This window comes from Dipodomys merriami, unplaced genomic scaffold (assembly GCF_024711535.1).
Source record: "Dipodomys merriami isolate MVZ:Mamm:240054 unplaced genomic scaffold, mDipMer1.0.p SCAF_19, whole genome shotgun sequence".
In the NCBI taxonomy this organism is placed as follows: domain Eukaryota; kingdom Metazoa; phylum Chordata; class Mammalia; order Rodentia; family Heteromyidae; genus Dipodomys; species Dipodomys merriami.
Genome location: NW_027203270.1, coordinates 6,372,752 through 6,385,168, shown reverse-complemented (window position 1 = coordinate 6,385,168; position 12,417 = coordinate 6,372,752). Strand labels below are relative to the sequence as shown.

At 43.2% G+C, this 12,417-nt stretch overlaps 1 pseudogene; it reads left to right on the top strand.

Moving 5' to 3' along the window:
• Positions 1-4,928: 4,928 nt before the first annotated feature.
• Positions 4,929-5,056, top strand: LOC138831179 (small nucleolar RNA SNORA70; annotated as a pseudogene).
• The last annotated feature ends 7,361 nt before the right edge of the window (positions 5,057-12,417 follow it).

Sequence of the window (12,417 nt, the reverse complement as noted above, 5' to 3'; positions counted from 1 at the left end):
CAGGGCAGTGCCCAGACCCTGAGTTCAAGCCCCAGGACTGGCAAAAAAAAAAAAAAAGTGTTAGAGGACTTTCAGAAAATACTAGAAACTATGAAGAGTCAGAGGATCTTTGTCTTCTCTTGGCTTTATGCAGAATGAGGACACAAAGAAAAAAGCACTATCTGCAAACCAGGAAGAGTGCCCTTGCCAGACACTGGATCTGTGGACACGTGGATTTGGGGCATCTCAATCCTCCTCTACCCTGTAAGAAAAGAGAAAAATAAGCCATACACAGGTGGCTTGTGCCTGTAAGGTAACTTCTCAGGAGGCTGAGATCTGAGGATCATGGTTCAAAGCCATCCTGGGCATGAAAAATCCCTGAGATTTTTCTTTTTTATTTTCTTTTATTTTTTGACAGTCCTGGGGCTTGAACTCTGAGCCTGGGCTCTATCCCTGAGCCACTCTGTGCTCAGGCCTAGTGCTCTACCACTTGAGCCACAGTGTCACCTTGTGCTTTTTCTGAGTAGCTTATTGGAGATGAGTCTCCCAGACTCTCGTGCCCCTGCTCTCTTTGAACTGTGATCCTCAGATTCCAGCCTTCTGAGTAACCAGGATTATACTGGTGAGCCACTGGCTCAAGGCTCTCTGAGTTTCTTTCTTTTTTTTTTTTTTTTGGTCAGTCGTGGGGCTTGTCGTAGGCGCTGTCCCTCAGCTCTTCAGCTCAAGGCGAGCGCTCTACCACTTGAGCTACAGTGCCACTTCTGGTTTTCTAGTGGTTTATTGGAGATAGGAGTCTCACGGTCTTTCCTGCCCGGGCTGGCTTTGAACCGCGATCCTCAGATCTCAGCCTCCTGAGTAGCTAGGATTACAGGCGTGAGCCACCAGCGCCCAGCTTCTCTGAGTTTCTTATCTCTGGTTAACCAGCAAAAAATACCAGAAGTGGGTAAAGATGTAGCTCAAGTAGTAGAGCTCTAGATTTGAGTATAAAACCTCAAAGCTAGTGCCCAGGGCCTGAGTTCAAGCTCCAGGACAGAAGAAGAAGAAGAAGAAAGAAGAAGAAGAAGAAGAAGAAGAAGAAGAAGAAGAAGAAGAAGAAGAAGAAGAAGAAGAAGAAGAAGAAGAAGAAGAAGAAGAAGAAGAAGAAGAAGAAGAAGAAGAAGAAGAAGAAGAAGAAGAAGAAGAAGAAGAAGAAGAAGAAGAAGAAGAAGAAGAAGAAGAAGAAGAAGAAGAAGAAGAAGAAGAAGAAGAAGGGAAGAAGGAAGAAGAAGAGGGAAGAAGAAGAAGAAGAAGAAGAAGAAGAAGAAGAAGAAGAAGAAGAAGAAGAAGAAGAAGAAGAAGCAGAAGCAGAAGCAGAAGCAGAAGCAGCAGAAGCAGAAGCAGAAGAAAAGAAGAAGAAGCAGCAGCAGAAGCAGAAGAAAAGAAGAAGAAGCAGCAGCAGCAGAAGAAGAAGAAGAAGCAGAAGCAGAAGCAGAAGCAGCAGCAGCAGCAGCAGCAGCAGCAGCAGCAGCAGCAGCAGAAGAAGAAGAAGAAGAAGAAGAAGAAGAAGAAGAAGAAGAAGAAGAAGAAGAAGAAGAAGAAGAAGAAGAAGAAGAAGAAGCAGCAGCAGAAGCAGAAGCAGAAGCAGAAGCAGAAGCAGAAGCAGAAGCAGCAGAAGAAGCAGAAGAAGCAGAAGAAGCAGAAGCAGAAGCAGAAGCAGAAGCAGAAGCAGAAGCAGAAGCAGAAGCAGAAGAAGAAGATGAAGAAGAAGATGATAGAGGAGGAGGGAGGAGAAGGAGGAGAAAGGAGGAGAAGGAGGAGGAGGGAGGAGAAGGAGAAGGAGGAGGAGAAGGAGAAGAAGAAAATTGAGAATGTTTCTCTAGAACCTTCAGAGAGCATGACTCTGCTGACTTGTAGCCTCTCAAACTGTGAGAAGATAAATTTTTCTACAAAGATATTCAGTTTACAGTACTTTACTACCAAATTTAGAATACTAATACAAGCACTTGGAATTATTTTCAAAATACATTCTTCCTATTCTTGCCTTATGAGGCTTTCTGTAGCGAGATATGAAATCAATGAGCTTGAGGACTGAAAAATTTCCTCACAACTGATCTGTCCTTGGCAGAATTCTGAATGAACAAGCCTCTGCCAGTCAACCTAGTCTCACACATGATTTTTTGTGGTGCTGTCCTGTACAGTGCTGTGTGGTCTCCAGTTAGTGGCTCTCAATACCTGTGGTTTTGCTCATATACCCAATTCCATAAACATCTTAAGCATGATGCTTGTATCATGTCTTTCTTGTGTGTGGGATGGGATATCAAATCTCAAATGTCAACATGTTATTTTTTTTACCCTTCAGATCATCCATTCATTTTTCTCCTAGAAGTTACCTTACAACCTAAAATGCGTTTTAAATTTCCAATAACCAGTAGCGTTTTCATTTTGGGAAAATGGGTAGAGGTGGGGAGATAATGATGGAATGTCAGGAATGAGTTTTGCTTAGGAAATGTCAGGAATGAGCATTTTGGTTCTTAAGTTCAAAAGCTGTTTGTGTATTATAAAGAAAAAAGTACGGAAGAAGTAAATTGTTAGAATTTGACTAGCTCTGATTACTGACAAGTTTGTCTCTTTCTTTCCCCACCCCAAATAAACTTCAAAAGAAGAAATATCAAATATAAATGAGTGGAGAGATTTGGTTAAGTTTGTCATAAATGAGCAAGATTGTTTTCTGTCTCTGGCAGGATGTGGACTGAAGGTCAGAAATAAAGATTACCTTGAAGAAAAGTTCTATTTCTACTGGCCACAGGACACCGAGAGTGAGTGCTTCCTCTTTACATTGCCCACACTAGGTAACTACTGCCCTTCCCTCTAGTCCTAGCCCTGCTCCTTATTTGCTAGGTACTTCTCATGAACTTTGGCCTTCCCTGGGGAGATCCAGCTCCTTTAGACAGAATTCCAAGTATTTAATTCCTACTTTGCCAGTTCTTACCTGGGTCTCAGACATCTTTTTTTTTTTTTTAAATTTTTCATTAAGACTATTTTCCAGTCTATTAGAACTGAGTAAAAATTTCTTCATATGTCCATTTTGTGGTCTTTTTTCCTGACAGGCTCACACTCTGAGAAGTCCTAGTCTATCCCCTGCTAACCCTTCATAAACTCAGATGACATCTCAGTCTTTTCTCACCAAGGGCTAGAGACAGAAATTTCTTTCTTTCTTTCTTTCTTTCTTTCTTTCTTTCTTTCTTTCTTTCTTTCTTTCTTTCTTTCTTTCTTTCTTTCTTTCTTTCTTTCTTTCTTTCTTTCTTTCTTTCTTTTTTTGTCAGTCTTGGGTCTTGAACTCTGGACCTGGACACTATCCCTCAGCTCTTCAGCTCAAGGCAAGTGCTCTAGCGCTTGAGCCACAGTGACACTTCCGGCTTTTGCTGTTTATGTGGTGCTGAGGAATCGAACCCAGGGCCTCATGCATGTGAGGCAAGCACTCACACTGAGCCACGTTCCCAGCCCCACAACAGAAATTTCTGACAACCCAACATTACGCCATACCTTTCTTCTCTACTAACAAGTGTTTTTAAAGGGGATAAATTTTCTCCAAGGACACACCCTTTCTGAAACTGAGTATCAACTTTGTAACTTTGAATCATCTCCCTAAGAGCACACTTTGTAACATAATTTTATAGCTTCTATTTTGGAAACGCCCCCTGGTGGACATAACAGGAATCATTTTCATTGTGAAAAGCAGTCATACAGTCATAGGGTTACCCCTGTAGTGAACCCAGCCGTTAACATACTCTCTGGTTGAGGGGCCACTCCATTATGAAAACCAGCCATAATAGCCTGTGATAACAGCCCATCCTTTCTCTTTATTAAACTTCCCTACTTATAAGATAATCATACCACAATCATTAAGACAAAAATGTTCCTATTCAGCTGGGAATGTGGCTTAGTAGTACAGTGTTTGCCTAGCCTGCATGAAGCCCTGGGTTCCACATAAGCCTTCAGTACCACATAAACAGAAAAATTGGAACTGGCACTGTGGTTCAAGTGATAGAGTGCTAGCCTTGAGCAAAAGAAGCTCAGGGATAGTGCCCAAGCCCTTAGTTCAAGCCCCAGGACTGGTAATAAATAAATAAATAAATAAATAAATAAATAAATAAATAAATAAATAAATAAATAAATAAAATGACAGGTGCTAGTGGCTCACACCTGTAATCCTAGCTACTCAGGAGGCTGAGATCTGAGGATCACAGTTCAAAGCCAGCCCAGGCAGTAAGTCTGTGACACTCTTACTGGCACTGTGACTCAAGTGGTAGAGCACCAGCCTTGAGCTGAAATGCTGAGGGACAGCATCCAGGTCCAGAGTTCAAGTCCCAGGACCAACCTAAGAAGAAAGAAAGAAAGAAAAGAAAGAAAGAAAGAAAGAGAGAGAAAAAGAAAGAAACAGAAAGAAAGAGAGAAAGAAAGAAAGAAGTTCCTATTTTTGTTTTTATACTATCCAAGTTGTTAGCTAATACAATGGAAAAATATATGAAGCAAGTAAAGATACTAAAACATTGTGAGAATTAGTAATTAGTCCATCCATTCTCTAGAGAGAGTCTTTTTTTTGAGGGGGATCTGGTCTTGGGGCCTGAACTCTGGGCCTGGGCACTGTCCCTCAGCTCTTCAGCTCAAGGCTAGCGCTCTACCACCTGAGCCACAGTGCCACTTCCGGCTTTTTTTTTTTTTTGCTTATGTGGTGCTGAGGAATGGAACCCAGGGCCTCAGGCATGCAAGGCAAGCGCTTTACCACTGAGCCACCTTCCCAGCCCTCCATCCATTCTCTATCAGCATAGAATATGTCATCCCCAACAGGAAAATTATTAAGCTAAAATCCTATAGATTTTAACAGGTATCTTATTTTCCAAATTTACATATATATATGTATGTATACACACACACACACACACACACACACACACACACATTGACTGTTTCTGTGGCAGTTAGGCTGATGGGTCCCTGCACTGGTGAGGCCCATGTCTGCAAAGCCTGTAAACAGCAGACTCCTAGCATATGTACCCTGCCGCTTCATGGATTGCCCTAAGGGACCTTGGTGACAACCCTGTCCAGTGGACATTCATAACTTTAGACAGATATGACAAATACCTTCGAAAAACCCCAGGGTATAGTGACCAAAGATCACATTGTCTGAGTCATCTTGTCCATCTGCTCTTAGCTGAATAACAAGTAGCATGTTGTTGAGGCTCTATTTAGGCCCAAGTTCAAGTTCCCTGGCTGCTTAAAGATCCACAGGACAAACAAGTGGGATTTTACCAAGTTTAATGTGGGTTAATTTGAAGCCATGATGGTTAAAGAAGCAGCTTATCCTAGATGGCTATGGGGTAAATACTTGTCCAATTATGATCTCTTGGACAAGTATTAGGCTCTTCTATTGTGAGGTGTTTTTTTGTTTTTTTGTTTTTTGGGGTCCGGTCATGGGGCCTGAACTCTGGGCCTGGGTGCTGTCCCTCAGCTCTTCAGCTCAAGGCAAGCGCTCTACCACTTGAGCCATAGCACCACTTCCGGCTTTTTTCTTATTGCTTATGTGGTGCTGGGGAATCGAACCCACGGCCTCAGGCATGCAAGGCAAGCACTCTACCACTGAACCACCTTCCCAGCCCCTATTGTGAGGTTTTTTTTTATGTTGTCCTCTTTTTCTAATCATGCCCATCAATAAATCCTACCTTCTCTTAAAAAAGAAAAAGACAGTAGCAATTAGAAACTCTGGAAACCTTTTCAAGAAAGCTAAGAAGTCAGGGTCTTGAAATCTTTAAATGTAAATGTAAAACTGAAATCTGTTTCTGAGTCTAGTCAGAAAACAGTTTCCTGGGGGCTGGGAATATGGGAATATGGTAGAGTGCTTGCCTCTACCATCAAACAGTGCTTAGGCCCTGAGTTCAAGCTCCATGACTGGAAAGAAAGAAAGAAAAAGAAAGAAGGAAAGAAAGAAAGAAAGAGAGAGAGAGAGAGAGAGAGAGAGAGAGAGAGAGAGAGAGAGAGAGAGAGAAAGAAGGATGGAGGGAGGGAAGAGAAGGAGGAAGGAGGGAAGGAAGGAAGGAAGGAGAAGGAAGGAAGGGAAAGGAAAGAAAACAGTTACCTGGCCAGGCACCAGTGGCTCATGCCTGTAATCCTAGCTACTCAGGAGGCTGAGATCTGAGGATTGTGGTTCAAAGCCAGCAGGGGCAGGAAAGTCTGTGAGATTCTTTTTTTTTTTTTTTTTGTCGGTCATGGGGCTTGAACTCTGGGCCTGGGCGCTGTCCCTCAGCTCTTCAGCTCAAGGGGAGGCTCTACCACTTGAGCTACAGCACCACTTCCGGTTTTCTGGTGGTTTATTGGAGATAGGAGTCTCATGGTCTCTGCTGCCCGGGCTGGCTTTGAACCGCGATCCTCAGATCTCAGCCTCCTGAGTAGCTAGGATTACAGGCGTGAGCCACCAGCGCCTGGCTGTCTGTGAGATTCTTATCTCCTGTTAGCCACCAGAAAACCAGAAGTGGTGCTGTGGCTCAAAGTAATATCACATTAGCCTTGAGAGAAAAAGCTTAGGGACAATACCAAGGCCCTGAGTTCAAGTGCCAGGAGAGGAGCACGTGTGCACGTGTGCGTGCGTGCATGAGCACACTCACATGCACTACAGAAGAGGCCCAGGTAGGAAAAGCTAAAGCCTCTTCAAAAATAAGCAACTGACAGGTGCCAGCGGCTCATGCCTATAGTCCTAGCTACTCAGAAGGCTGAGATCTGAGGATCATACTTCAAAGCCAGCCCAGGCAGGAAAGTCCAAGGGACTCTTATCTCCAATTAACCACCAGGAAACCAGAAATGGTGCTGTGGCTCAAAGTGGTAGCATGCTAGTCTTGAGAAAAGAGATCAGGGACAGTGTCCAACCTCCTAGTTAAAGCCTTATGACTGACTAAATAAATAAAAATAAATAAAAACCAGCACTATCTCACCAGCCAAGTGATTGAGATACTTTAGAAGTACATCCTCAGAGCTGGGCACTGGTGCCTCACGCCTGTAATCCTAGCTACCCAGGAAGCTGAGATCTGAGGATTGTGATTCAAAGCCAGCCAGAATAGAAAAGGCCATGAGACTCTTACCTAAACTACAAAAAATGCTGATAGCAGAGCTGTGGCTCAAGTGGTCGAGTGCTAGCCTTGAACACAAACACACAGGGACAGTGCCCAGGCCTAGAGTGCAAGCCCCAAGACTGGCAAAAAAAAAAAAAAGAAAGAAAAAAAAAGTAGATCCTTCAACTATTGAAGGCCTCAGATGATTGGAACCTTAATGAATACCTTGACAGTGACCATATAAAAAGACTTCAAACTAGAGTTGACTGAATACTTGGCCCAGAAACTAAAGAGACAATGTTTATTCTTATTTGAAGCCACATAGCAGTAAAGAACATGTGCTCCTACTATGTAAAAGATACCAGTGAATGTTTTTTCTTTTTCTTTTTTGGCTGGTCCTGGGGCTTGAACTCTAGGCCTGGGGGCTGTCCTTGAGCTCTTTTTGCTCAATGCTAGCATTCTACCACTTGAGCCACAGCACAACTTTTTGTGATTAATTGGAGATAAGAGTCTCACTTTTTTTTTTTTTTTCTGCCCAGGCTGTCTTGGAACCATGATTCTCAGATCTGAGCTCCTGAGTAGACAGGATTACAAGTGTGAGCCACTGGTGCCCAGCACCACTGAAATTTAAATTGTACAAGCTCCCCTTTCTACAGAATTACCTAGACAACCCAGCATCAGGAAAAGGGTGGATGATGGGATGAGTAGAGAGGAAAACTTGTCCTTTCCTCTGAAAATTATTGCATTAGGCCATATCTCATTCTCAGTCCAGACTGGTATAGCACATGAAACAGTCTTTGGCCCCCACTGAATACAGAGTGGTAGTTAGAACAAAGTCTCCAATATTCTACCCTGCATCTCTTAGAGGAAAGAAGGTCTGGGTATGAGAATTCATTAAGAACTCCAAAATCCTATGGATATAGCTGTCCTTTCGATGACGTGCTAATGCGAGGCCTAGTTCATTGGTGGGAACCAAGTAAATACTCCTGTGCCTTGTATTGCTCCTCTAGTGTTGGGATACTTAATATGAAAACAGTCATTTGGAGAAGGTTTAAGAACTTTCTCTAGGGCTGGGAAGGTGGCTAGTGGTAGAGTGCTTGCCTCATATGTCTGAGCCCTGGGTTCAATTCCTCAGCACCACATAAAGAGAAAAAGATGGAAGTGGTGCTGTGGCTCAAGTGGTAGAGTGCTAGCCTTGAGCTGAAGAGCTGAGGAACAGCGCCCAGGCCCAGAGTTCAGAACCCAAGACTGGGCCCCCCACCCACAAAAAAAAAAAGCACAAATACCAATAAGGACTATAGCCAATAGAAAGGTGAGGTACAGACACTCCTAGACATGCAATGCAAGATCCATTGATTGAATCAAGACAGTTCCAATGGCAAAAGATGAATGACAAGTGTTCTTTTGTAGGTATCAATACCTAAACATACCTTCTCTTGCCTCTTCTTTTTACACATGGACATGCAAACATACACTTGGTAGGGTCCCTGGCAAAAGACCAAGAGAATCCTGAAGAACAGATTCCCTACTATGCTTTCCTTCATGAAAATGGCATCTGGCCCGGCCTGGTGCTCTACCATCTGTCATCCCAGCATTGAGGAGCTAAGACAGTACTGGATTCTTACCCTTGAACCTTAGGAGGGATTTGAGGGAAACAGCTTGGGGTTTTATCCTCAGATACATTAAAAAAATCATTTATGTGGGATGCTAACATTTAGATATTGAAACAGAACAGACAAAATATTGGAAAACCAGAATTGTTTTTCGTTCTTTCTTTTTTTGCACATACCAGTTGAATGTCCTATTAGTTGAACCACATCCTAACTCGTGTGTGTGTGTGTGTGTGTGTGTGTGTGTGTGTGTGTGTGTGTGTGTGTGCGTGTATTTTAAAGAAAATAAGAAAATTCTGCCAGGCGCCAATGGCTCATGCCTGTAATCCTAGCTACTCAGGAGGCTGAGATTAAGGATTGCAATTCAAAGCCAGCCTGGACAGGAAAGTCGATGAGGCTTTTTTTTTTTGGTTGTGGGGCTTGAACTCTGGGCCTGGGCGCTGTCCCTCAGCTCTTCAGCTCGAGGCTAGTGCTATACCACTTGAGCCACAGCGCCACTTCCGGTTTTCTAGTGGTTTATTGGAGATAAGAGTCTCACAAAAACCGGGTGCTAGTGGCTCATGCCTATAATCCTAGCTACTCCAGAGGCTGAGATATGAGGATCATGGTTCAAAGCCAGTCCAGACAGGAAAGTTCCTGAGACCCTTATCTCCACTTAACCACTCAGAAAACTGGAAGTGGTGCTGTAGCTCAAGTGATAGAGCACTCGCCTTGAGCTAAAGAGCTGAGGGAGCGCCCAGGCCCAGAGTTCAAGCCCCACAAACAACAACAACAACAAATTTCTTTGCTCAGGATGGACATAAATTGGTGATTCTTCTGCTTCCACTTCGCAAGTAGCTGGGATTACAAGTATGTGCCCAGTTTACATCTTTCCTTCCTTCCTTCTTCCTTTCCTCCCTCCCTTGCTTCCTTCCCTCTTCTGTACCTCTCTTTTTTCCTTCCTTCCTTCCCTCCTCTTTTCCCTCCTTTCCTGCTTCTTTCTTCTCTCTCTCTGTATCTATCTCTTCCTCAATACTGGAGATTGAACCTAGGGCTTTGCACATGCTAAGAACATTTGTTCCATTGCTGAGGTGTTTACCATTTGTTTAGGCAGGATCTCTGTGTGTATGTGTGTGTGTGTGTGTGTGTGTGTGTGTGTGTGTGTGTGTGTGTGTCCTGGGACTTGAACTCAGGGCCTGGGTGCTGTCCTGAGTTTTTTTTTTTTCTCAAGGCTAGTGCTTTGTCACTTGAGCCACAGTTCCACTTCCTGCTTTTTGGTAATTAAGAGTCTCACGAACTTTCCTTCCCAGGCTAACTTTAAACTGTGATCATCAGATCTCAGCCTTCTGAGTAGCTAGAATTACAGGCATAAGCCTGGCTTGCCAGGTTGTTGCTATATAGCCCAGGTTAGTCTCAAACTCACAATCCCCATCTGAATGCCAGTATTTACCGTTCTTATTTTATTTATTTATTTATTTTTTGTCGGTTGTGGGGGCTGAACTCTGGGCCTGGGTGCTGTCCTTAAGCTCTTCAGCTCATGGCTAGTGCTCTACCACTTGAGCCACAGGGCCACTTGTGGCTTTTTTCTGCCTATGTGGTGTTGAGGAATTGAACTCAGGACCTCATGCAAGCAAGGTAAGCACTCTACCACTGAGCCAACTCCCCAGCCTATTTATTTTATTTTTTTAATTTTGCTTTTTTGTTGGTCCTGAAGCTTGAACTCTGGGCCTGGGTTCTGTCCCTGAGCTTTTATGCTCAAGATGAGTGCTTTACCACTTGAGCCACAGTGCCACTTCCGGCTTTTTCTTTTCCTTTCTTTCTTTTCTTGCTTGCTTGCTTGCTTGCTTGCTTGTTTTTGGTTAATTGGAGGTAAGAGTTTCAGAGACTTTCCTGCCTGGGCTGGCTTCGATCCTTGTTATCCTCAGATCTCAGCCTCCTGAGTAGGTAGGAGGACAGGTATGAGCCACTGGTTCCAGGTTTTTTATTTCTTTTTAACATGGAACACTGCACAAATTTGTGTGCTTTATTCAGGGATGCTAATCTCCTCTGTGTTGTTCCAATTTTAGTATATGTTCTGCTGAAGTGAGTAGGTATGTACACTTAATAAAGTGTCCCTTGATTCAGCCCTTCCCCCTTCCCTGGCTTCCTTCTCTGTACCTTTCATTTTGGATGCTTGCTATTATAACTTTTTGCTATTATAACTTTGTCTAGAGTAATGTATTTGAGCAAACTATTGATTGTGTTTGGGTGATGTTTCTTTTAACTGAGTACCACAAGAGGTCTCTTCTCACTATTGGCTATGAGACTGATGAGTTTTTGTAGCATTTTGTTTCTGTTGAATTGGGGAGAGAAGTTTGCTGGGAATAGCATCCCATCCCTAAGGAAAAATATTACAGACATCTGTCTTACCTTAGTTCAGTAATTCCTCTTAGATACACAAATTCCAGTTCATTCTTTGGCTTTTGTTAATTCTGAACTTTTTTTTTTTTGCCAGTCTTGGGCTTGAACTCAGGGCCTAGGCACTGTTCATGAACTTCTTTTACTCAAAGCTAGCATTCTACCACTTGAGCCACAGCGCCACTTCCAGCTTTTTCTGTTTATGTGGTGCTGAGGAATGGAACCCAAGGCTTCATGCATTCTAGGCAAGCACTCTACCACTAAGCCACAGTCCCAGCTCAAATCATTTTCATATATTTTTTGGTGGGGAAGGGGGTCAATCACAGGGCTTGAACTCAGGGCCTGGGCATTGTCCCAGAGCTTTTTCACTCAAGGCTAGTACTCTACTTCTTTGAGCCACAGTGCTACCTCCTTCCTACACTTTTTAAATGGATTTGAGAGCTTTGCTGGAATTTTTATTGTTTTTGTGAAAGACTAAGTTCAATTAGGTCCACACTCTGCTATTCTCAAAGTTAATATCCTAGCAAGTTTGTTCCTAAATATATATTCGTTTTTGGTTTTTTTGTCAGTTGTGGGGCTTGAACCATGGGCCTGAGTGTTGTCCCTGAGCTCTTCAGCTCAAGGCTACACTCTACACTTGAGCCACAGTGCCACTTCCAGTTTTCTGGTTATTATTTGGAGATAAGAGCTCATGGACTTGCCTGCCTGGCTGACTTTGAACTGTGATCCTCAGATCTCAGCCTCCTGAGGAGCTAGGATTGCAATCATGAGCCACTGGCATCCAGCTTCTAAATATAGTTTTGTCAGGGCTGGGAAGGTGGCTCAGTGGTACAGTTCTTGCCTTGCATGCATGAGGCCCTGGGTTTGATTCCTCAGCACTACATAAGCAGAAAAAGCTGGAGGTGGCGCTGTGGCTCAAGTGGTCGAGCGCTAGCCTTGAGCTGAAGAGCTGAGGGACGCTCCTAGTCCCAGAGTACAGGTCCCATGACTGACATAAATAAATAAATAAAGTTTTGTCAGGTCTCTTACAATTCTACATGAAAACTGTTTCAGGTTGGTCCTACTTCCATCAAATTCAAGATGAGACTATGAATCTTCATCACAGTGTGATTTGTACTTTTTCAGATGTAAAATACTTTAGTTATCCTTCAGGTGCACAGTTTCCTTAACTGGAATTCCAAGAGATGAATGGAGTGTTTCATAAAGAGTATCCCACTGCCCTGCTGTTCAATAAAAAAATACTTATTATGCTATCTATATCTTGAGTAATGTCAGCAGCTCCAGTGTTGGCCTAATCAAATTGTAGCAGATCCTTCTGGTTCTTTTTCTTTACTTTTCATTGCTCTTTTCGTTGAAGGTTAACTGTAAGCCAC